We start from the raw sequence: 25,279 nt of genomic DNA on the forward strand, positions 1-25,279 counted from the left end.
AACAATGTAAAAAGTGGGACACAAGGAACCTTACACAGCCCTAAAATTTGGAAAGTGTTTATTTTCTCATCACCTAATTTATCAATAATGTCCAGCTGCCTTTTGTGCTAATTTTTGTAGTATCTAAAAGAGTATGAAATTGCATCCATTATTTACATGCAAGGAGCCCAGTTTATAATCAACTGACATGGCATTCATATGTGACTTGCAAATATCTAGCACTCCAGAGCGTGTCTTAAGAATTCAAAAGAGCTTCAAGTGACCAGATCTGTTTCACTTACAAAATAATTCCTTTTCTGAAAAAATATTAATAATTAGATTATATAAAGATTCGATCTCTAGAAAAGCAAATGAATGGCAAATGGAGTATCCTTTTAAACAAACCACTATCCTGTGCTTTATAAACTCTTATATGGTAGTGGTGAAATGGACACCTCATGTCCAAATTAGTTCAAACCTCTTTAGTTAAAACACCAATATGTCTAACTCTGTCCTACTCTATTTTGAGTATTTCAGATATATCTGGGACTTTCCAAAGTAATTTGACTTTTCAAGAACTGCCTGTCTCCCCTTGGAGCCTGACATTCAGCTTCAAGCCACCTGAAATGAACACCCACTATTGCATTTACATTTCTGTGTGGTCAGCTCTATAAAGCTGGGAATTCAACAGTGTATACCAAACTGTGTGCTTAATTACTATAATTTTCTATAATTTACCACTACTGACACTGACATTAGCTAAGTATACATAAATGTAGATTTTCAAGTTTAAATCATTTTCCTTCAAGATGACATAGGTATTGGTTTATGGCTTTATTATCCCTTTGCTGAAAGAAACTTTAATGGAGATACAGGACCAATAAAAAGGCATCACATCATAACACATTTTTGCTACTTAAGACAAAACTGAATAAATAAACTTTTAAAAAAATTTGCACATATATTAGAAGTATAGGAATAACCAAATATGCATAGTATTGCAGAACACTCCACCAACTGGTACAAAACAGGGCTATAAGCACCCTAACTCCTAAGTTCAGATAAGCTATGCACATCCTGACAGCCTCACTTCTAATCTGACATCTAAACAAAGATGGCTTTACAGCACCCCTAAGCAGCCTAATCTGCCGCCTGTCTACTCTGTTTAGAAGTTTAAACTAATGCCTGCATCAAGCCTGTAGTTTTTTCAGGCTCCTGTCAGGAGTGTATCACACGTAAAATGTGTCTACTCCTCCGCAGGACTGGCAACTTGTTCTTTCCTCATTTTGAGCCCTGATGATTATTTATGCCAATTTATGCCAATTCAGCAGTTTGTTCTCCTGTCTATAAATCAGACTTTTTTAGACATTTTCATTTAAAAGCAAGACTTTTTCTTGCTTGCTTGCTTGCTTGTTTTTTTGCTTTCCTGCTTTCTTTTTTTTTTCTTTTTTCTTTTTTTTTTTTTCTTTTTTCTTTTTTCTTTTTTCTTTTTTCTTTTTTTTTTTTCTTTTTTCTTTTTTCTTTTTTTCTTTTGAGGGGAGGGGAGGAGGTTGGGGGGGCACTTTATTTCTCAGGTCCACTTTAGAGCACAGCCGTGTGAAGAGCTGAATCAGCATAACTCAGAGGAGAGAGATCTCCAAGGGGGAACTGGAATGAGAAGGTGAATAGTGTTTGGGCTATTACAGAATATGGTAACAAACCACTCTGTAGGTCTCTCATTACAACATTAGCCCCTTACTTGCTTCGCTGTTGCCAGTGTATTCCTGATCAAAAGTTAAATTTCAGATAGGGAGTAGTCAGCATGTTGTAACATGATGGATGAAAGGTGGCAGAATTATGAGAGACCTGAAACAATGTAACCACACAGATATAGTGAAAGATGTAGTTCCCAAATTATCTGTCTGCTCTAGTGTTCTTTCTTGCTGCATCCTGAGCTGCTCCCTGCCCCCTTGTTCCACTTTTCCTCCCTCCCTTGGATAAGCCTTGGTGCACCTCCAGTCATATAGTTTATTCAGCTCACTAATCTGTCAGAAATGCTCTCCCTCTTCTTCCCTTACTAATGAGCTGCACTGATTCAGCAAACTATCACAGAAGCAGCAGCAGGCTAATCAGGGCCTCAGTGGGAGCAGGAATAGGAAGCTGTGCTGTCTCTGTGTGCAGCTGCCCCATCCGAGGGGTCTTGAAGCCCCTTGTATCATAAGCAACAGCAAGATGTACAATTCATTCCTTGTACTAAATAAAGCATATCTGTAGGGCCTTTCACAAGCAAAACCCAAAGAAGTGTAAAGCTGTGACTGCTGAGGTTGCAGTTCAGTCACGCTTCGCTCTCATTTGGATGACTAGACCCATTGACTTCAAGTAAACTCAGCACAGTTGGTAAGTACAAACTCTGGAAAAAAGAACTGGAGAAAGGGTCATTATTTTCGCCAGTAGAATGAACTTAATTTTCCTTAAAACTAACAGAAACACACTGCAAAAGAAGAAAGAGAAAAAAGAAGAAGAAAAAAAAAAACCCAACACAGTAAAAAGGGGAAACATAAGGGGTACACAGAAGCAAAATATTGGGAAAACCTTGCCTTGTTTCTTTCCTTGAAGGTAACAAGAGACTCTCTCCCTGAGATGAGCCCACATGCCCCAACTCTCCACTGAGAGTCTCAGTAGGTGGGTGGCCTCCCCCATCATATTAGACCCATTCGGCTGTGAAGGAAACAACAGAAGGCACCAGGGAAGCACCAAGAAGAAATACTCACTCAGATTGTAATTAGTGTACCTTATTGTAAACGTGCCTAAAAGGGTAGACCTGGACTCTGATGCTGGTGCTTTTATACTTTTTTTTTTGTGCTATGAATCACAGAGCAGTTTGGCTTGGAATAATAAAACAGAAATAATATTGCAGAGGCTAACACTTGAAATCCTTCTTTCCTCTCAATTCCAGTTTTTTATTGTAAACATTGGCGCTTTTTTTACCACTTTTCTTCTGAAGTTTTAATTCCTATATTCCTAAATATATATGAAAGCCTAATATTTGTCCTAACGTTTAGATTCATTTTTGTCAACATATAACTCATACACATACCAGAAAACACATATAAATTCATATCAGATATAATCTTACATGAATCATTAATGAAATGCTCTTTTTTATTATTATTTGGCTTCATGTTGCCGGCAATCTCAAGAGCTAAGGGTTTGGGTCATTGTTTGTGTGGCTGATGTCCTTAAGTCTGATTTGCCTCAGAAAAGCTGATTGTACATATGGAAAGAAATAGCTAGCCCTCATCACTGAGTTACTGTTTCTCTCCTTTGAAGTTTTTGCTAAAATTAGATTGGTATTGCAGTTAGCTTATCCTATAGGATTACTGCCTTCCCTAAGACTGATTATTCATACAGTAAGATTTAAAAAAAATATCTAACTTGCTGAAATATTGGGGATGTAGGCTTTTTTGCTGAATTGACAGAAAAAGGAATCTGTACTTACATTGTATATTTCTCTGACAATGTTGTATTTTGTAAAAAGAAGAAAAAATCTATTTCAAATCTAGATACACATTCTTACAATATTATTGCTAGTAGGCTTTATACTTGAAAGAAAAAATTGCTTCTCTAGTGAAAAATAGCTCGTTTATCATCCCCCTGTTAGCTTATAACTTTCAGAAGCAAAGTCCAGTGCTGCTTAGGTTTCTCATATTGTTTTGACTAAGTTTAATATTTGAATTTTACCATTAAATAACCTATTCACAGATCAATTATTTGTTCAATTGACTTAGTTGCCTTTAAATGTCCCAAAATATTAATCAGTGCAAGATCATTCATACTAAAAATGCTTCAATTTAAGTTTTCATTTATAACAACTACCCCTAAGTTTCCAGAATATGTCCTGCAGTGCATATGTATACCAGTGTTGTTTCTTCAAACTGCCTTTCGTGATATATTTGAAAAGGAATGTTACTTTCATTGTTGAAAAATTATAACAGATTCCTTCTTCCTAGTTGTTGTTATCGGACTCTTGAAACTGTAGTCATTGTGACTGCTTTCTAATAAAAGTGGATTCCTACTTGACCTGTGCAAACAAAGCACACTAATACACTGTTTAAAATCTAGTTTGTTACACTGTAAAATACCTATCATGTGACAATACGAACTTTAAATATTGGATCGATATCCAATATATGTATTGTCTTAGGTAAGCAGGTGTAGTGAAATGAGGCAACCAGGTGCCACTAATTACCAGGCAGTGGGCATGAGCTTGTGTTAAGCCCACCTGTGCCTGATTAGGGTGGGCCCCAACTGCACATGAGCAGGATTAGGGGGCCAATAAAAGGTGAGGCTTGAAGCACAGACTCAGCTCAGTCCTGAGCAAGCCAGCAGAGAGGTCAGTGGAATCTGGAGCAGTAGGACTGAGCCAGGCTGACCAGTCCTGAGGGCAACAGGCTCAGAGCACTATTTGTGCACTTCTGCTGGGACACCTGTTGGACCTTGGAGCGCCATGCCCCAAGAGAGGTTTGTCTTGCACCAAGCAGGTTTTCTAGGGACTGACTGTGTATCAGGCTGGTTAAAGCATCTTTTATTTATTTTGTTACCTTATCTGATTAGGTTCTTAATTCAGGTCCAGCTTTAAGCAAAGTTAAAGGCAAAAAGTGCAGTTTGAAAGCACTTTTAAAGCTATAATCTGTTCCTTGAATGATGTATTTCTAATTGTATTTGGAAGAAATCTCTGAAACTTCCCTTCTAGAGTCTGATCAAGTGCTAATTATTCTGAACCTACAAAAAGAGCAATAACAAAGTATTTGTCATTTTATGTCCCTAGTACAGTGTACACCAGTTGTTAGTTTTGGTACAGTGAACACTTTTAAAAGCTGATTCACACAGTGTTTAATGCATCATTCTAGACTGCCTTTTGAATGTCAATTAGTTTGAATCTGTAAATGCAATAGCTAACTAGACAGGATTTATCTTACATCAACATGTTGGCATTGTACACATGTATGAAAGAGAAGAGGGAAGGTTAAAGGGAAGTGTGATTCACAGTTACCTAGTGGAATTTAGTAACAAAAAAGGATAAACTGAAAATCTAGTCCTCCACTAAGAGAATTCAGTAATTTATGCACTCATGAATACTGCTAAGAAATGTATCTCTTTTAGCAGAAATTAAGCTAAGATCACTTCTGAATAGAAAATTGGAATTAAAAGCAAAAGAGAAGATATATTTGAACATTGAAAAAGGATTGAAAAGATATTTGTAGATTTCATTTGTAGTCCATTTTAACCATAAAGCCCATTAAACCCACCAAAACCTTACAACTTTTTCTGGGATTTCTTATCATAGTTTATTATTACTATATGGCATCTGTCAGGTTTAGGATGTGCATGTATTTTAGTATTTTAGGCCATCAATGATAAGCCTAGAAATAGATTTTTTTAATATTTTTTATATATAATCGATGACGTGGTGGCTAATCAGTTGACTTTGGCTCTTCTGATAAAATTCATTGTTGTGATTATCTCAGAGTTCAGAGGACTGTGAGAATGTCAACCAAATACAGATGTAATAAAATTTAAAGGTCATAAAAGCCTGGTGATATGACAGTGTCTGAAACGTTTGTCTAGTGTGTAAAGAAATGAGAGCATTCTGAGTGCAGAGTACATTAAAATCAAACTGTACATTGTGTTTTTCTCTAAGTAATTGAATTTTTATTATCTCAGGAATGAAATATTTCAGCAGAGCAGAAAATGAAAATGTTTTCTGAGAAAAATTAACTAATGGAAGCAACCTATAAGGGCAAGAGATGAGCTCCCACACAAGTAGTAACGAAAATCTAGCATTGTTGAAAAGATGTGAAAGATGATATGGAATTTAATTGTATGTAGAGGCTAATGTTCAACCTCCAAGTACAACCTTCAAACTTGATGTGTCCTGGAGACAAGTGTGAGGCTGCACAGAGGATGCTACTAAGAAGACTTGAGTTTGCTTCATCTGAGATAAAGTTCCGTGAGCAGTGGGGCAGGGATTGAAATGAAGAAAGGAATATCTTTATAAAGCTTTTGAAAAGGGTTTTATAGGAAACATTGAGTGGACTGAAAAATGAAAGCCCAAAGGTAATGATAAACAAAAAACTGCACAAAACCACAAAAAGTAGGAAAGAAAATTGTACTGAGGGATAGGGTCATAAGAGGTACGTAAAAGACGACCTAATGCTGACATTAGGTCAGTCTACTGAAAATCTAAGATGCATAAAAATATATTAATGTAGAAAATACAGGAAGAAAGATCAGAACTAGGAATCTCAGTGCAAGAACAAAATGTGACTTAATTGGTATAAGATTATCCCACTTAATTCATATGGCATAAATATTACAACAAAAGATGACAGTTTTTCAAGGACAGACATCAGAATAAGCGGAATATTATTTGATTGTTACATCCCAGATACTTCCTTTTGACATCAGACTTGCATCACTAGAAGAGAATAGGCTCAGTACAGATAGGGTGGATGAGACTCTGTAGTTTTTGTGAGTATGTGACAAAATTACCAAGTGGCAATTGAGGATTTTGACTCTATGGAGAGTACTGCAAGGATATGGTATCCAGCACTTTCTAAAAATGCTGCTGTCAGAAGATTTGAAAATAAAACTTCCATAAAGGATTTAGAGGCAGACATTTTTCTGGACTGATTCCAGCTAACAGGAAGATATTCTCTAATGCTGTGAAAGCTGAAAACAACTTGGATGAAAATGACACTGAACTGAAGTTCACAGCTATTCAGAAGAGTCCAGGGAGCAGAATAGGAAAAGAAAAATAAAGGCAAATTCAGAAAACACTGAAATTTCAGGAGTAAGGGAAAAGGAGCTAAACTGAACTGGTAGTGTCTTAAAGAAGCAATTTCAAAAGTAGCAATTCAAATTTCTTAAGGGAATATAGAAAGCTGCAAATCTGGCTAAATCACGAGCTCTTTGATGTCTCTCAGACAAACTTAAGGAAAGAAGAACCTTGGTTGGCTTATGATGAACAAAGTGTAGGTACAGAAGAAAACCCATGAAGATACAGTACACAGAGCTACACTAGAGGGACACTGGAGTCTCTGTCTAAGAAAAAGGAGCTATTAAATAGTTTTGTAATAAGATTAACAAGTGGTAGCTGATATTAAAAATCAGGTGATTCTAGGAAGGCAAAAAAAGACTATTTTTTAACAAAAATAATGACTTTAACACATTGGATGTCAGTGACAAGGGTCAGTGTGGAGAAGACAAAAAAAAGATTTGCTCTAGAATAATTACCTGGTAGCATTTGTTATCTTATTAATGCTTATAAATTAGCCAGCCATAATGTCATTATGAACCAGGTGATGAAAAGCTGAAACTATTACCTTATAGCTTTGAGAACTCATAGAAGACATGTATAAGTCTGGAAACCTGGAGGAATGATGTTTGCCTCTGTAAGGGGTGGACAACAAAGAGGAATTTATTGAAAATTATAGAAATGCCCTTTTACATTCAAATTCTAAAGCCAAACCCCAGAGTTTTCTGTTTGTAAATGCTAGGCTGATAGTAAGATGAGGAGAAATCAGTACATATATATGAAGAATGTTGCATTTGATTTTGTTCTTACAGAACAAGCAGACCCTATGGAGAGAGGGAAATGCTTTAGTAATGTTCACATCATCACATACGATGTTTTTTTGAAAATGAGACTTTTTTCCTGTGAAGCCATGAAATATACATCTGGTTATTTCTATTTGTCCTTGGTTGCAAGATGAGAAGTAAATACTTTGCAAGCACAATACCTAAAGAAAGGGACTATTTCCAAATTCGTAAATGAGATTAAGCAAAACAATATAAGTATATAAAATTAGTTTGTTACAATTTGTGTGATTTTTGAGATTATCTAATTTAAATTGAGAGCATAGAAGAAATGTTCCTTTGCTTTCTGATGCATACATGAATGTATATAAATATGTAGCTGCAGTGGATTGTATACGTCCAAAACACTTCAGATTGATTATTATTAGAAATCCCTATTCTATTTAATCTAGCCAATCCCATCAAGCTAGATGTGCTTTGCACTGGGTATTGAAATGAACTTTTCTAGTTCATTCTCGTGTTTGTCATTCAAACTACTGTTTGTGTGTGCTTGCTGAGCAGTACTGTATGAGAGAAAGATCCCACCTACTGAGATGGTGCTCTTTTAGAACTGCAATATTACTTATCTTGTTTGGTATCAGAGATACCTGCAAAACACCTGGGACTTGTCTAAAACAATATAGCACTAAAGTCAGGTGGGTTTTATTATGTTTCACTTGAGGAACATTCAATCTTCTTCTTTTGTGAATCAGATTTCCACCCCCTTCTCCAGAGGTGAGATGCAAGTAAGTCTGCATTGGTCCACATAATTGACTTTTTGATGCAGGCAAAGTCCAGCCATGCAAAATCAAAAAAACCTACCCCCCCTTTTTTCAGTCTTCTCTCTGAAGTCATTCTTTGAATATCTTGATATGTTTGATGACATGAAGTGCAAGTCAGAATAAACTGAACCAAAGTATTTGTCACAAAAGAAAATTTACTTTACAATCTAAAAGATAAAATTTGTCAGGATGATTCATTGGAGGTAAACATTATTTTTGTTGTTGTTGTTGCTCTTGTTGTTGTTGTTAATTTTACCTTAACTTTAAGATCATATTTTTTAGGAAAAACAAGCAAACAAAAGTACCTTTTTTCATATATCTGTCAGTTGGATACTCAATAAGAAACTGTATTCACTCTGCTTTTAGCTCCTTATCAGACTCATAGAAAACATCAAGATGAATCACAGTGGCACGTGAAAGACAGACTGTTCTGTGTTGTGCTTATATCAAAAGGAATAACAAAAAAAAGTGGAGTAGAAAAGATAAATCTAATGAGAACATATATGACTTTCCTGTTCGCCCAGTTCACGTGTTACAACTTATTTAATTTGGTATATACAAATGAGGTTTAAATTATATTACCCATAGACATAAACATTTATTTTAATTTGTAAAAGGGTAAACCATATTTTACAGTCTGCTTAGTTTTTCTGTTATCTAATTTTAGGCAAATATTGATTTAAAAAAATTCTGTCTACCTCAGTTCTTCAACATTCTTCTCTTCTGACATAAATACAGTTAGAAGAATATTAATCTTTTAATCTTCAAAGTACAGTGCATGTTTAAAATGCAGTCTAGAGATCAGAGCATATACTTCAGTTCTCAAGTTATATCTGAAAAATCACCCATTGATTTGTTTTGCAATTAAGTTTCTACAAGATAGATACAATTACAGAAATTAAATCTCTTTTGCAACTGTCAGTGTTATAGGTCGATATTCTTGCAAAAGTTATCTGGATATATTCCAGTGAAGAATCTATCTTTCAATGAAGGAGAGTAGATCCAATGGTGCATTGCAGAAATTGTTTCAGGTTCTTGGTTTCTACGAAGATCATGAACAGCAATTGGTGACCTCTGTGATAAGTGCTCTCAGAGAAAGGATATTTAAACTACACTTTTGTAATAGGGAAGCTATTTAAATGTTCATTATGATCCTCACACACCAGTTGCAAGACACTTGAAACAACCCAAAGGAAAATGCAGTGTAGAATACAAGGGGGAAGCTTAAAAAAACTATGTTCTAAGAAAGTCAAGAGAAGAGCAGAGGCCCCATCTTTTAAAGAGTTCTATTAAATGGTAAAATTCTGTGAAAAATTCAACACAGGCACCCCAAAGTTGAGTGAAATTGTTGCTATGAATTTTTCAAATGGGTAGAAGTAGATCTTTACATAAGTGTAGAGTAATACTTGCATCTTCTAGCAAATGGATAAATCTGTAGTAGCAATGGAATGGTTTGTGAAATTTGACCAGCCACTATGCTGCTTGCATAACCTAGACTGTTTTCAGTTATCCTACTCCCCTCATTCTTATAATCATTTATTACAGAACTTTCCTTACCTTATTGCACATAATGCTGAAATAGCTGTAAGAGAAAGGGGAGATTTTTCTCCTTAGCAAGGTCATCACTACTAGATGGAAATAAACATTCAATCAATTTTTCTTCCTTGAAAATATTGGAGTTATGCCAAATATCCCTGATATTACTTTGATAAATTATTTTTTTCCTAATCTTTGAAGAAAATCCGAACTGGTTTTCAGTCTTATGTATTTGTAAAGTTGGGTAAGTGTTATTGCAACACCTTTTAAAAACTCCCCAAACCACAGGAAAACTTCTGCCATATTAGTCTTGAAACAGAACAGATTGCTTTTCCTTCTAAATGCAGTTGGATGATCTATGTTCAAAGTTTCAATGACCTCCGATTAGAGCTGAATGTGACACTGCAAATAAATTCTGTAAAACTGTACACTCAGGGGCTTTAGTTTCTAATGCATTTATTTTCTGGATACATTGAATTTGTAGGTGTTTTGAGTTCTGTTAGATGTGTGAAAATTTCATGATCTAGAATGGCATCAAACCAGGAAATTCTGCCCAAGGCAGAAACCATAAATTAAGGGGTCAAATAAATTAAGGCATCAAACATAGGCATTTGCCTATGTGTCAGTCTCCAGCAGAACGAGTTCCTAATTTCATTTAAAATCACACTTAAAGCAGCATGGGAAAGATTACAAGAGCAGATTTGTGTTTTAAAAAGTTGTTGGAGACAGACAACCTATTATTAGAACATATACTTGCTATTAAAAAGTTTCCAAACTGTAAAAGCAAAAGCCCAAAACAAAGAAACAAGACACAAAACAAACAAACAGAAAACAACCTTGCACCATGCACTAGAGAATCTGTCTATCCACACCTTTTACTGGAGGTTCAAAAATCCCCAGTATTATAAATTCTAGAATACCATTGATTGCATTTTCATTCAAGTGTCCTTCTCATCAGCTACTGTTTTCATAGCTTTCCCTTCTGCTCTCTTAGAGAAAGCCATGCATGTAGTGTTAATAAATGACACCACCTATCATTAATTTGAAGTTAAAGAACAGTATGTTTCATCTTTGAGCACAGCTCAGATTGTCTCAAACATGATCTCACAAAACCATGCCTTACTCTAGAGATCACAATATTATATCTGTGTGCAAACCTTCAGCAAGGTTTCAGTCAGGAGTTTATGGACACTGAATTAAATTTCTGTGTGCTCTCCCTGGATTCAGTGACAAATCAACAGCTGCTTGCTTCCATTGATAATAGGCCTTTTGCTGGAAAAAAATATATATAAATTGGCAAGTTTGAATCCTTGTGACTCAGCTCAAGTGAGACAGTGGGGTTGATGGCTGGGTTTACAGATTTTAGGCCAGGTTCATTGTTGTCAACTAAGCAGAATGGATAGTGCTGACTCTTAATTACTGTGTACTTGCATAAGTCACAGATCGCATAGTACAAAGAAGAAGGAAGATTTACAGGGTAAATCATTCAGTTTGAAATAATGTATCTAATATACCATCGTTGTCTGGAGATTAGGAAGTTTTAAAAATAGATTAGATCTGTGCTTCCTTATGAAAGCTGTATTTTAGCTACTGCAGTAACTGATGTTATATAATTTTCTACAGTGCGGTTTTATTTCTAGAAGGTATTAAGTCACCAGTACAGGTAAAAACTAATCCAGTAAAATTTTCCACTGGTCTTGATAATGAAATTCATTGATATCTCTCATTTCTTCTCTGGGGAGTGAGAGAGTGGGAGCGTTCAGAAACCTAGTTATAGTCCTCCAATTCTCAAGAACCACCTCCAGTTTTAATAATTTATAACAATGTAAAGAGTAGCCCGTTGGAGTCAAAGTGCTTTCCTTTCCATGCTTCTCCTTGTTCTTTGAATATTTGCCTGCTGGGAGCTGTCAGTAGAGGTGCTTGTTCCCCGAGACTCTCCTGTAACTGTGACCTTTCTGCATGGAGAGCTCAAAGTGAATGTATTAAATAAAATACTCCAACAGGGCAAACAATACTGTAGATAGGTAGTATTTATCATAACTCAAATAGTAGGAAGCATTAAAAAGGTTTTCATCTTAAAAATACCTTGGCATAAATATTTTTTTTTAAAAAAGGACATCTTTTATAAAGCATGTCTAAAGCTGAACAAAATGGCTTCAGAGTTTCAAAATAAGTTTAGTGAGCTTCAGATCAGGTTGTAAATTTCACCCTACTTTCCACTATCCTCTAACTTTTGGTCTGCCAGACAGATCTATCTACCAGCCTTTTGTAAATTTTTGTGATACCACCGGAGGTGTTTCTGACATGACTAGATCACTCTTACTGTCATTTAGAATTTAATAACATTTATAAAGAAAGGCTATTTTTTTTTCAAATTAATTACATATTTGAAAAATATAGAGGGCAAGAGTATAGGTCATCTCAACATCAAACAGATTGGCATGCTAAAAATTTTTCTATGTCTTCCATAAATTATTTTGATGATATTTGTGTTGTATTAAAAAAATACATAAATTGAAGGGTGAAAAATACCTAAAGGATAAATCTGAATATTAAGTCCAAGACCTGAGAAATTCTTAAATACAGAACCTGATAAGCTACAACTCAGTTGAATTTTGCTCGAGCCCCAGATCTACTTACAACTTACCAAGAAAAAGATGGTTTCCTTGGCCCTCAATACTTAGGAAATTAGAGTTCAAGTGCACCTTTTAAATTAACAGCTAGCGTAATTTCTGAAGTGATAAATATGCGTGTTTTCACAACAGCATTTTGCCTATAATGTTCAGGAAACAGCATTCATAACTTTTTTTATCTTTGAAAGGATTTCACAAGTACGTTTTCACAAAGACTGTATTTTGGAAGCCTTGTCTCAAGGTGACATAGGCAGAGGTAAAAGAAACAGTGATCCCATCTGAAGGAAAGGTTTTTATCTCGCCATGCAAAGGTGGAAGAACTTGCTGGTAATTAGTTGCTATGTGAGTGCTTAAAAACAATTTAAAAATAGGAAAAGCTGCCTGAACTTGGAGTCTGCATAACCTTATATGACATAGAGATGTGTTGTAGTGTGCATTCCCAACTTCTTTGTTTCATTTCATTAATAACAGCTTTCATCCAGGTCCCAATATCCATGTATTCTGGAAATACTGCAGAAAAACCATTCTCTTTTTCCGTTCCCTCTGAAAAACTTTGTGTAACATATGATGGATAGGAAATGAAGTTATTGCAGAATTAATAATCTTTGGTTATATTAAAGTTTAACTTTTCACATCTTTGAAAACATGGCTCAAAGGTATTTGCATACCCACATTTTTCTTTTATAATCACAACAAAAGCTAAAATACCCAGCAAAGGAAACTCAGTAGTGGGCATCCTTCCATATTCCCTTGAAGCAGCAGCCCCCTTACAAGTGGGTGAGGTGAGTTGGAAGGGTGAGTTGGAACCTGAAGTCAGGCATTTTCTCATTTTTATGTATGGAGCCTGCAAGGTTCAGCCTAAAATTCAGTCCTTGATACTTAAAGTGTTGGACTTGGGTTATATATGTGTGTGGTTAGCAGTGCACTACTTCAGCCAGCAGTGTGCTCTTGCAGCAAAGAAGTCTAATTACACACCAGACTGTGTTTATTTGTAGTCATTCAAGTGAGGGAGAATTTTCCCTAATACTGGCACTCATGAGACTTCATTTGGAAGAAAATCTCTCCCAATACATGAAAGACACTGACATATCAGAGCAAGTCCAGAGAATGGCCACCAAAATGATAAAAGAGTGAAGCACAAGAGGGGAATGGAAAGGCTGATAGCAGGAAAGGTGGAACCAGGTTCTTCTGAAAGGTGCAAGACATGAATCTTAAGTCATGAGTTACAATGACTGATATTCCGGTTAAATATTGGGGAAAACGTTTATTTGTTCTTTTCAAAGTAAGGGTGGTCAAACACTGTACAGGTTGCTCAGAGAGATTGTGGAATGATTCTTCTTCAGAAAAATTCAAAACTTAGCTGTGTCTTACTCTCAATAACCTGATCTAAATTCAAAGGAAAATTGAACTTTATAGGTTTCCTTGCTTTGAGCAGGGAGTTACACAAGATGGCCTCCATTGGTCCCTTCAAATCTAAGTTATTCTGTGTTTCTAATATAAAAATGCATGCTTCCAAGCTTTATAGTCTTTCTTTACCAGTGCCCTCAAATTCTTCTCTGTAGATTTATGGAAAACCTCTTGGTTTCTTACCACAATAACTAATAGCATTCAAAAATTTTGCATCTTACCCATAAAAGAAAAAAATCCCCAAATTCCTTTCTTTACTATCTACTGATTTATTAAAGTATATACTTAATTGCAATTCCCATTCACCTCTTGTCAACAAAAATGCCTGCAAGCTATATTCATTTCCAGATAAACTCTTTGATTTCAGACAAGTCAACTGTCCAGGCTGCCTTTTTGACCTACTTATATGCTCTAAAATCCAGAGTGCATCTTTTTCTGTAGCACACTTGATGTGATGTGGATTTATTATCCACTCCATATGCAGAACAGCGGGAAATCAATGTGCACACTACTTACTCATCTACTAATAGCTGATAATAAAAAATGAAAATAATAAAAATAATATTAAAAAAGTCAAAGTACGGACCCTGAATGCATATTCACTCTACAAAATGTGGTCTTCCAAATGTGGAAGAGTAGTAGAAGGGGACTGAGAATATTTTGTGAATTTTTAAGGGAAATCATCGACTAATATAAATAATTTAAACATTCTTAAAGTCAATAGAGCTTTGAAAATTTATAGCAGCTACAAACCTGTTCCTTCCAAGTCTCAATTTTCTGCATTTTAGTTAGATTTTTGAATCAAAACACTTTGATAATCTCCTCTGCAGCTCAGCCAAAGCTCACTAAGATCAATGAAAATGTTTTCAGTGAAGGCAAGGAGCTTTTGAACAGAACTATTACTTTTAAGGTACTTACATTGTAATTATTACTTCAGTTCTGTCAAAAATGCTTTGTCTTAACTCTGAGATATGCAGATAACTTATTTTTAATTGATACTAATTTAATAAACTAATGTTAGCTTGATTCAAATGTGTTTGCATCCTGAAGAATGAGATGTCATTAGTCAAGTTTGATGCTTTCTAGAAAACATTTTTATGGAAAATACCTCTTTTTCCTCTTATGTTTACATTACTTTTTCTTTTTTTTTCTGCTCCCTCATGCTTTAAGACTTAGACACACCCTCTTTAAAATCCAGTTTCTTCAAATAACTTCTTAGGAAGATATCTTTTGATGTAACACTATCAGGAGAGTTACTTATTGGTAGCTGAGAGACAGTTCAGGTGTCTCACTGCAAACTGTCTCAGAGAAGGAGAAAAAAAGTTGTTAGTGAAGACATCATGTTTTGGATATGGATAACGGAAGAAACACTCTATTAAAAATCTACATGTGTCTTGTCCTGCTAAAGCAAATATACCTAAAAGCCTGTCTTACTCCTTTCTTTTTTCAAACCACAGTCAAGCTTGGACAGCTTCTCAGGCAGCTGTAAGGGAAGGAGGGATGGGACTGGAGAAGGTATTTCAGGTTTTTGGTATAGTTCAAGATCAATTACCCTTTTGATAAGACTATTTTATAATGTTAAGTAATAAAGCTAGGACATGAAATTTGGATATGGTACCACACAGAAACTTCTCAAGCAAATTTTTATTTTTCACTATAACATAAGTATACGACACTAATTTCATATTAAATACCCGAATCATGAAAAAATTACAATTTGTGCTCATTTGGTGCTCTCCTGTTGTAATAAGAGAGTGATAGGCATATAAAACAGCATGGAGGGAAAACTGATATTTATTTTTTAAAATATTTTTTCTGTATCATTGTTCGAACTATTAGCAAGTTTTATGTAAGTGAAGGCATTTTTTATATTTCAGAAGACAGCTTTTAAAATCCCTTTTCTATTAGAAGAAATCTCACATGGAAGCAACAATTGTGTTCTCTACAATAGCTTTAGGTATTGGAATTATTTCAAAGTTTTTTTTCTAAAAAAAAGAACTCTTTAAACTTAATGAAAGAAAGAACATTTGAAGCCTTTTAATTTCAATGGGACTATTCTCAAGGACTAATGTCTGCAGTATTGGGGTGACAGTTTATTAGCCCCTGATGTAGAACTGTGAAAGAAATCCCTTGGCTGCTAGACTTATTCCTGCTAGTAAAATTTCACTGCAACAGATAATAGTATCTTCTTGTTATTATTCTTTTGATCATTTTTTGTTGTCCCTTTTTCTGTAGTATTTCATTACGGTCCTAAAAATGCCCGCCCTCTCTCCTTCCTTCCCTCTCTCCTTCCTTCCCTCTCTCCTTCCTTCCCTCTCTCCTTCCTTCCCTCTCTCCTTCCTTCCCTCTCTCCTTCCTTCCCTCTCTCCTTCCCTCTTTGTCCCCCTCTCTTCCTCTCTTTCCTTCTCTCCATCTTTTTCCATTAAATCTCCTGGACAAAGGAAGAGGAAAACCCCAGTCGAGGAGTTCCCCTGTGACATGGTTAGCTCAAATGCTTTCCCCTATTCCCACTGGTGTAGAGGAACATATTGGCAGGGACAGGACTTGGTTGTACTGTTCTGGCAACCTCCATCTGGTGCATTTGTCCCAGGGGTGCTGCAGACAGCTGGCATTAGTTTCAGTAGGCAGATTCAAATCTTTCTCTGGATCAATGTGTACAAATTAGACCTATAACTGTTGGTTGCTGTGCTCTTGTACCAGGCAGACTGTGCCACAACTGGAAAACAAAGGTGTTTGTTTTACTTGTTCCCTTTTACATCTAAAGTATTAACTGTTGTAACACCAGTCAGTCAACATCATCTTCATTGTCATTCTAGCTGACTGAGTTTAAAGCTCTTCAGAGGTAATCTGTCTTAATATGTCCAAATTTGCTAAAAAAAGAAAACTTTATAAAATATAGCTTGGTCTTTACAAACTCAGAGTATCTGAATTCTTCTAACAAAAAGACCAGGTCAGTTAAACTCAACTTCTTCCAGTGGCAGCAGTGAGTGCTGAAAACAGACCAGATCAATTATCCCTTTATGACTCTCCATTGAGCAAAATCTGACTGAAATCATACCTGTGCTACCTTAAAAGCTGTAATAAATTGCCACATAAAAGCAAAAGCAGTTACTTCCTTCTTTGTCCCAGACATCCCAATTTCATAGCGGTTAATATAGCTCTTCAGTATGTTTTCTTTACGTTAGCTGCTTTGCCAATAAATAAGATTCCATTATGGTCTCAGTACCAAAACCTGCAATTTGATTACTGTTTAAATTCTTTATGTGTGACATTTCTCGGGACTTAGTTTCTGAATTCCAAAATGATTGCACTTGAATTGCACTTGATTTCCAATTCATCAGGCAGTGGATGGTGTAAATTCACTGCTAAATATGACCACTCCTTTCTGCTTTTCACTTGTGTGCACTGCACTCAATTCCTTTTAAAGTTTGTGGAGCTCTGAGTAGGCTGGAAGGCTAAGGACATCCAGGTCTATTCTTAACCAGGGATGGAGTAGGACTGATAGTGATAATTTGGTCTGATTTAATAGAATCAGCTGTTCACATAGCCAGACCTAAATCAGTGGTTAAAAATGTTTTGTGCAAGCTCTGTTCTATGGTGCCCTTCTGGGACCTTGACTTTCTGCATTTCCAGAAGGGTTTTTCCAAGTTTGCAGATATTTAGAAAGCACAGATGTTGTTTCTTCTTGTCCCTGTCAAGGGTGCATGGGAAGCAGTAATCTAACAGTGAGTTATTATGCTAAAAAATTCTTCTGTCTGCTTCTCAGGTGCACATTGCAAAAACCCTAATCTTTTATGGATTGTTCCTGTTTGTTATCAGAGGCAAAATGGGATTCTGATATTCAGGTATATAACTGTTTTTTCTCTTCTTTTCTTTCCTTCATTATTACAGTGAGAGAGAAGGATAGCTGGAATTCTTCATAGCTATCAGAAAAGACATGTTATGTTACCCTTGTTGAATTCAATAATTTAAACTCAATAAATTTGCTTTTGAATAGGGAAGTTATCTGCCTTGCAAGCTAACTGTGCCATGAGTGAGGTGATGCTCTGTATTGTAAAGCCTCCAAAGCGAGTTGCTATTTCCACATCATTTGGGATAGCTGTGGTCACACAGTGAATACTGTTGTTGAGTTGTGTTGTTGAGTTTTCTTTTCTCAGTTACTTTTTAATTATATATCCTTACAATTACAATGTGCTATCCATGTTTTTACATTGTCTGAAGCCCTCCATTATCCCAGAAAGCCAAGAGCTGGCTATGACAAGTCTGTGCATATGTTCTTGCAGTAGGTTAGAACAGCAAACAGCAATAAATTTCTAGTGAGTCTGTCCAACACACAAACATTTACCTGGTGAAACCACCTTAAACCTATATAACCATAAGGAGGGTTCAGATTCACAGAGCAGAGGCTTCTAAAAGGAGAACATGTTCTACTATTCTGTGGTGGAAACAAGGCTGGGAGCTGCTGACTTAGAACTGTATGTAGGCAAAGCTGCAAAGCTGCTTGGGGACTCACAGTCACCAACTAACCTAGTAGCAAGGAACGTCCATAGATGTCTTAGTAATCATATCATCATATCATTATATCATCATATCATATTATATCATATCATATATCATTAGGATGGTTTAAGTTGGAAGGTAACTTATAACTCATCCAGTTCCAACCCCCCTGCATGGTCAGGGACACCTCCCACTAGACCAGGTTGCTCCCAGCCCCATCCAATCAGGCCTTGAACACTTTCAAGAATGGGGTATCCAGAATTTCTCTGGGCAACCTGTGCCAGTGTCTGACCACCCTCATAGTGAAGAATTTCTTCCTAATGACTAACCTAAATCTACCCTCTTCCAGTTTAAAGCCGTTACCCCTTGTCCTATTGCTACATGCCCTTGTAAAAAGTCCCTTTCCAGCTTTCCTGTAGGCCTCCTTAAAGTACTGGAGGGCCACTAGAGGGTCTCCCTGGAACCTTTTCCAGACTGAACAACCCCAATCCTCTCATCCTGTCTTCACAGGAGAGGTGCTTCAGCCCTCTGATCATCTTTGTGGCCCTCCTCTGGACTTGCTCCAACAGCTCTATGTCTTTCCTCTGTTGGGGGGGGGGGGACTCCAGAGCTGGACACAGTACTCCAGGTGGGATCTCAAGAGCAGAGAAGAGAGGGAGAATGACCTCCCGAGACCTGCTGGTCACACTTCTTTTGATACAGATCAAGGATGTTGTTGGATTTCTGGGCTGCAAGTGCACTTTGTCAGTTCATGTTAAACTTCTCATAAACTAGCATGCCCAAGTCCTTTTCCTCAAGCATGTTCTCATTCCAGTCTCCATTCAACCCGTAACTGTGCTTGGGATTTCCTGTACTCATGTGCAGGATCATGTGCTTGGCCATTTATTCCTATATTTTGCATTTACTCTGCATTTATTCTGCTTGGCCTGGGTTTTATTTTCATATTCTTGTATATACTTGGCCAAGTATACTAGTATGCTTTGTTGTTCCTATGCTTTTTCACCTTGGTATGAAAGAATCTGTTGAAGTTCTGCAGTCTCAAAATAATCCCAGCTGCTGTCTGACTGCAAGAGGCTGCATAAACTCACTCCCTGATGAAGGCTTCTTTAAACCAATTATTCATTACTACAAGTGGTATTCAGTGCCTCTAGTCTTATCACAACAAACTTTTCTTTCTTCTTGTAAAGAGATATAAACAAACTCAGTGTCAAATACTAAAGTATATTGTGGTGACTTCAGATTTTGCACACTGTTCCTTTTTTTTCCTCCATTGTCTCTTGATCCCCAAGTGATAGGCTGCTGGTGAGCTATATGGATTATCTGGCTGTCTGCAGGCTATTTCCAATTGCTTCACTTTTCATTTTGGAAAATATGCAAACTTCCATCTGTTTCTTTAATACAATCCTTCTGAGACCTATGTATGTATGAGTTTTTTGTGCTGAAGAAGCAGGTTTTTTTAGGACTGTATCATTTTATGTAAATGCTTTTTGATATTAGTTTTCTGCATTCACATATGCGTCCTACCTGGGTCCTGTGTTTTAGGTACCACTCAGGGTAATCACTAAACTTCTATAGTGTTTGCAGTGCAACTGGGCAGCAATGTTAAATACAAGTGAAGGCAGAGCTGATCAAGAGTAAAATCTCAGGTTTCTGTTTTTAGCCAGGATGTATGTGCTTGTGCTCCACAGCAGATGTTTCTGCCTTTGAGGCAATTTCAGTGCTGAGCTATTTTAAAGACAGATTATTCTACATGAACAAGTAAATTCATAATTAATTCTACTTTCAACTTTTCAAGACTATTTTTTTCCACTGAGGGAAAATGTGTTACTGCCTAAAATGTATGCTCTGAAAGTTTATATAATTCTTGTTCCATCAGATGATGTTTCAGTGGCAAAGGATAATGCGTTCTGACCAGAGATGGCTTTGATTCATACCTAATGCTGATAGGTAGGACGTGAGTCAGATAACTAAAGGCTGTCATTATATAACTGGAGATGCATGTCAACCAGGCCCCATTATAGCACATTGCCTAAAAATTCAATCTCTCTCTCTCTCTGAGAAAAGGTGATGTTAATGTCATTTTTTCCCTCCCCTTTCTTCCCATATAAACTGTGTTTATTAATTAAACTTGGGACAAGACTCAGTTTGGAGACCCTAACTATGGACCTCTCCTCAGGACCATCTGCCCAATGATGCTGAGGGGAACTGTGGAATTGCAAAAAGTGTTTAACATGTGTCCTCTCATCAAAATGAGAGAAGGGCTGGTCCAAACGAAACTCTCTAGCTTTTAGGCAGTTCTGTTTATTCATTCAGATAGCAAAGCTTTAAAAACCAGCAGATTTGGATGAAATGCTCTGGATAGACACAAATAGAAAGAAAAAAAAAAAAAAAACACCAAACCCACATATGAAAGTGTAGTTTGCCTTTCCAGACAAAACTGCTGAGGTGCATCAACCCCAGGTGAGCTGAGATGTCTCTAGAGCTGTGTGAAGGGCTGTATCCCAGGGGTGGAACAGCTACACCTGAGTGGCACAGAGAGACAAAGGGTCAGCTGCCCTCAGTGTCCTCTGGACTGACTCAACTATGACTGTTCCATAGCATTAGGTCTTAGTTCTGGTACCTGGTGGTGCTGCACAACACTACAAAAACATATCTTTGATCTGAGACAACCTGTTCACATTCTTACAACTCTCATTGCTATGACTTTGCTTTTTCTTTGTCTCTTCTGTGGCTGAGGTTTTGGTTTTTTGTTTTTGTCTTGGTTTTTTTGCAGTTATTAAAATTGTGCGATTATGTTGGTTTTCCTTTCAAGGGTTGTTGATCTCCAGATTATAATATTTTGGTGTAATTAAAATATTGTAAAAGTTATCAGAAAATGTTTAATCTGAAGAATGTTACCTTGTGGATACAAGCACACCTTTGAATGGATAAAAGTAAGTTTTGAATCCTGGAATAGCTACTTCCTTCTCTACATCAATGGAAGCTACTGGTGGTGTAGAGTGCTAGCAATCAAACCTGAGGCAAGAAAGGAAAAATTACTAATTCTGACAGTCAGAGAAGTTGTTTTGCATATGGATTTTTTTTTTTCTTCTTGCTCCAGTTACTTATAGTTTGTGTATTCTTAAGAGTTTGTGTTTTGGAGTTCAGATGCAGCTTCGGATCACACAGCACAAGTTTCTGATAATGTCTCTCTTGCGAAAGTATAGAAACTTCTATGGCTAATGTCATATTTTATCTTTTTCTAGTCTCTCAAAACTTCCATATTCTACAAAGAGCAGGAGGTGGCAGAATTTTTAGACTTTACAGACCAGGCTCTTTTATGTAGGTCACAGGTTCTTTGTCAAATAGATATACCATTATTTTCCATAAATACTAAAACAAGGTTAGTTAGTCCTAATAGTCAAATTAAGTTCTATCAACTAATTTAAGACTCAGTGCTAGAGTTTTGCTGCCACTGTTTCTCTTCTGAATGCCATTCAGAATAGAAGTTAGTATATGGGGGGAAAATGGGTGATGGTGGAATAAAAAAACAGGAATGTTTTTAGAAAACAAAACCTTTCACTTGGCTAAAGTACAAAGTTACAATCAACCGTAATTTATTAAATGTAAATGAAAAGAACAGACTGGTAGATGCTGTGTTCACATGGCCCCAAGTCAATGAAAAACTGGTTATCAAAGCCTGTTTTCATTTCAGAGACTGGTGTCTCAGATGCAGGCTAATTCCTGGAGGCAGCCATTCATCCAAATTGAACTTGCAGATCAAAATTAATGGGGGTTAGTCCTTAGCAGGAAAGAAACACAGACAAAAAACTGTGTGAAAAAGAACAGATTCTTTATCTTTCTCTCCTTCCCTAAAAAAAAGCTTTTTCTTTGAATTGCTTTCATTAGGTTTATATTGAATGAAGAATACTGTCAAATTTCTTGTCCGGATTGCTCAAAACAATATTTGGCCAAGTTGACAGCTATTACAAAAAGCCTTTACTTGAGCCCAAATCATCTTTTCATTGCTGCTGAAGTGCCTCAGAGCATATGAAACAAAATTGAATAAGTTGCATTTTATAACTATTAATGAGCCTTCTTTCTGTGTATATAAACTGTCAAAAATGGCAAAATATTATAAAGAATCTCTTGGCTATTTAATATTTCTTACCATTGCCAGAACTCATCAGTTTTTGACAATCGTTCATATTATGTCAGTTTTAATACTGTTGACCATGGTAGAGGATTTCCCTTGGCTTTAACCTACTTCAACTATTTCTGCAAAGTAACTTTTCATTAATATTAATGAAAGCTACTTTTCCCCTATATAGTTTTTAGATTTTTGTTTTTCAGACATATGCTATACTGTACCATTGTTTCGTTTCATTTCTTGACTTACTCGGTAGTTTCCTTTAAACAATTTGAATAAAGTAATCTGTAGCCGAGTTGCATTTTAGTTAAGAAGAAACTAAATTAGCTTGTGCAAAAGACAGACCAAGTGCCAGCTCTAGAAAGTCTTTGACAATGTCCTTAGTTTTCAGTCTTTAATCTTATTTGCGTGCTACTCACTCCAGTTCTTCCCTGGTTTACACCAGATTTCAGCTCAGATTTAGCAAAGCATAAGTAAATACTTCAGCTTTGCTGTTTGAAAAACAAGATGTAAAAATAAGTCAAAACAAGCCAACAACTTTTGCAGTTGTTTCTGCTTGTTGTTTTACATATTCCGATAATATTTTCAAATTTTAGCATAGCTACTGAGGCCAGAAATATGCTTAACAATCATAACTCAACAGTTAAGTAAAACTAGCTCCTGGAAGCTAATTCTTTAAGAAAAAAAAATTAAAAACAAACCATCAAGAGACTCACAAAAAGTTATGAGCAGTCTCAGCATGGAGCTGTCTCAAACAAACTACTTAATACTGAATTATGGATTACGTCTAATAGCAAAATGAGTAAGCAAATGTTTTAACAGACTACTTTTGCCAGGCTACCTTTTTGCCCAGGCTGGGTATGAATCAGCTTTGCTCCAGAAGCTCCATAACTATGTCTGTGTGTTGCTAATTTGCTCTGCTCTGTCTCATTTACTGTCTTCTTGGTTTGGGAAGCTGGTGGGCCAGGTCCCTCCCTTAAAATGCCATAGAATCATAGAATTGGCTGGGTTGGAAGGGACCTCAGAGATCATCAAGTCCAACCGTTTTACCACCATTGCGGTTGATAGACTATGGCACTGAGTGCCACATCCATAAATTAAGACTTTTTTTGTTTTGCATACTTAAGCTGAAACTTTTATTTTTTTTTAATGTCACATTTCATTCTTATTATTTTAAAGATGTTCTTTTTCTAAGTGAGATCTCTGCCCTATGATGCAGTTAGCATTTTTGCAGCAGTGACTGCTTTGAACTGGCTTCCTTTTCATTAGACAATGGGTAACAAATTGCTGTGCTGAGGAGTCTCACTAACAGTTAATGTTTTATAAATACATAGCCATTATGTATTGCAGTGTGCCACTTTAAAAATAGCTCTTTTTGTATCATTCTTATGGTACAAAAGGGGGAATAAAAGGTAATTATGTGATGCTTCACAAATCTGTATTTAAAGTGATTAAAATTGGGATGATGCTTTCCATTGTGATTCTTCTTAGTAATGACAATCGATAACGAAAATACTCAAAGAAATGGAATTATGTATTCCACATTCCTGTTTTTTCAGTCATCTGAATAATAGCTTCATATTTCAATAAGATTTTTTGTATTTATTTCCCTTTCTTGTTGTGGTTAATTATTCTTATGGTGATCAAAGGAGCTTAGGAATCTTGATTTACAAGTGCTAAACTAGAAAGTTTACTTTTCACAGTTCTAGTTCATCTTTGATTATGGTCTACTGATGTTACCAAAGACTTAAAAGGGCTTGTGGAGCTGAGGCAACAGAACAGAAGCTGTGTGAAATATTGGAAAGACTGAGCAACAACAGTTAAGTTATTCTACAAGCATAGGCTGTAATCCCATTGTTACTGTGTATTGGTTACAGTCTTCAGGACTGCACATCAGCTAAGTATTAGAAGTCAGATGTCAGAAAGGAGCTTCTGCCAACTGCCTCCATCTCAGCACTGCCTGAGGGTGGGATTTGTTTGACCTATCTCCAAGTGTCAGAAAAATAGGTGTCAAAAAAATATCAGTCATCTCTTGTGGCACAAAGGAGACAGATTCACATTCATAGAGGTTTAGCAGCGGGGTCCATAGCTGGTGGCATGCATTGGCAGTTAAAGTAGCTTTTGGGGAAAGTTAAAAACAGAAGAGAAGAGGGAGAAAAGGGAAAGTGAAAACTCTGCCTGGTGGCCATCAAAGGAGAGAATTAACAAGGTCCACAGAATAGCAGCCCTGGGCCCCACTCCCATCAGCAGCCAGTGGTTTACCAACATGTGCACAAGAACTTCTGTAGCTACCATATGTGTGTCTTCAAGACTTCCTCAAACTCAGTTGTTTATGGATATGATGTTCTTCATGCTGATGGAAGCACTCTCTGGGGTCAGGTGTTGCCACTGCTTGATCTCTGTGCATGCGTTTTCTTTAGCCCACTGTGTTACCAAAATGTAAGGAAAGGATGAAAGAAGGGTGACTTTAACACTGGTGTTCATCATTTCCCATCAGAACATGCAGGAGCAATTTTGATGCTTGCAGATGGAAAGATCTAATAATAACAATGCACAAATGCTGCCATAAGTCTCTGGGAAAACACTTCCATGGGGACATTGATGAGAGATTTGAGCTGTGAGTGAAATATACTTCTCTTATACTTCAGAGTTTGAAGTGCAAGGCCCTTGGTGACAGAAAACACAAAGAAACTGCC

The sequence above is a fragment of the Calypte anna genome, chromosome 3, assembly GCF_003957555.1.
Source record: "Calypte anna isolate BGI_N300 chromosome 3, bCalAnn1_v1.p, whole genome shotgun sequence".
Classification (NCBI taxonomy): Eukaryota; Metazoa; Chordata; class Aves; order Apodiformes; family Trochilidae; genus Calypte; species Calypte anna.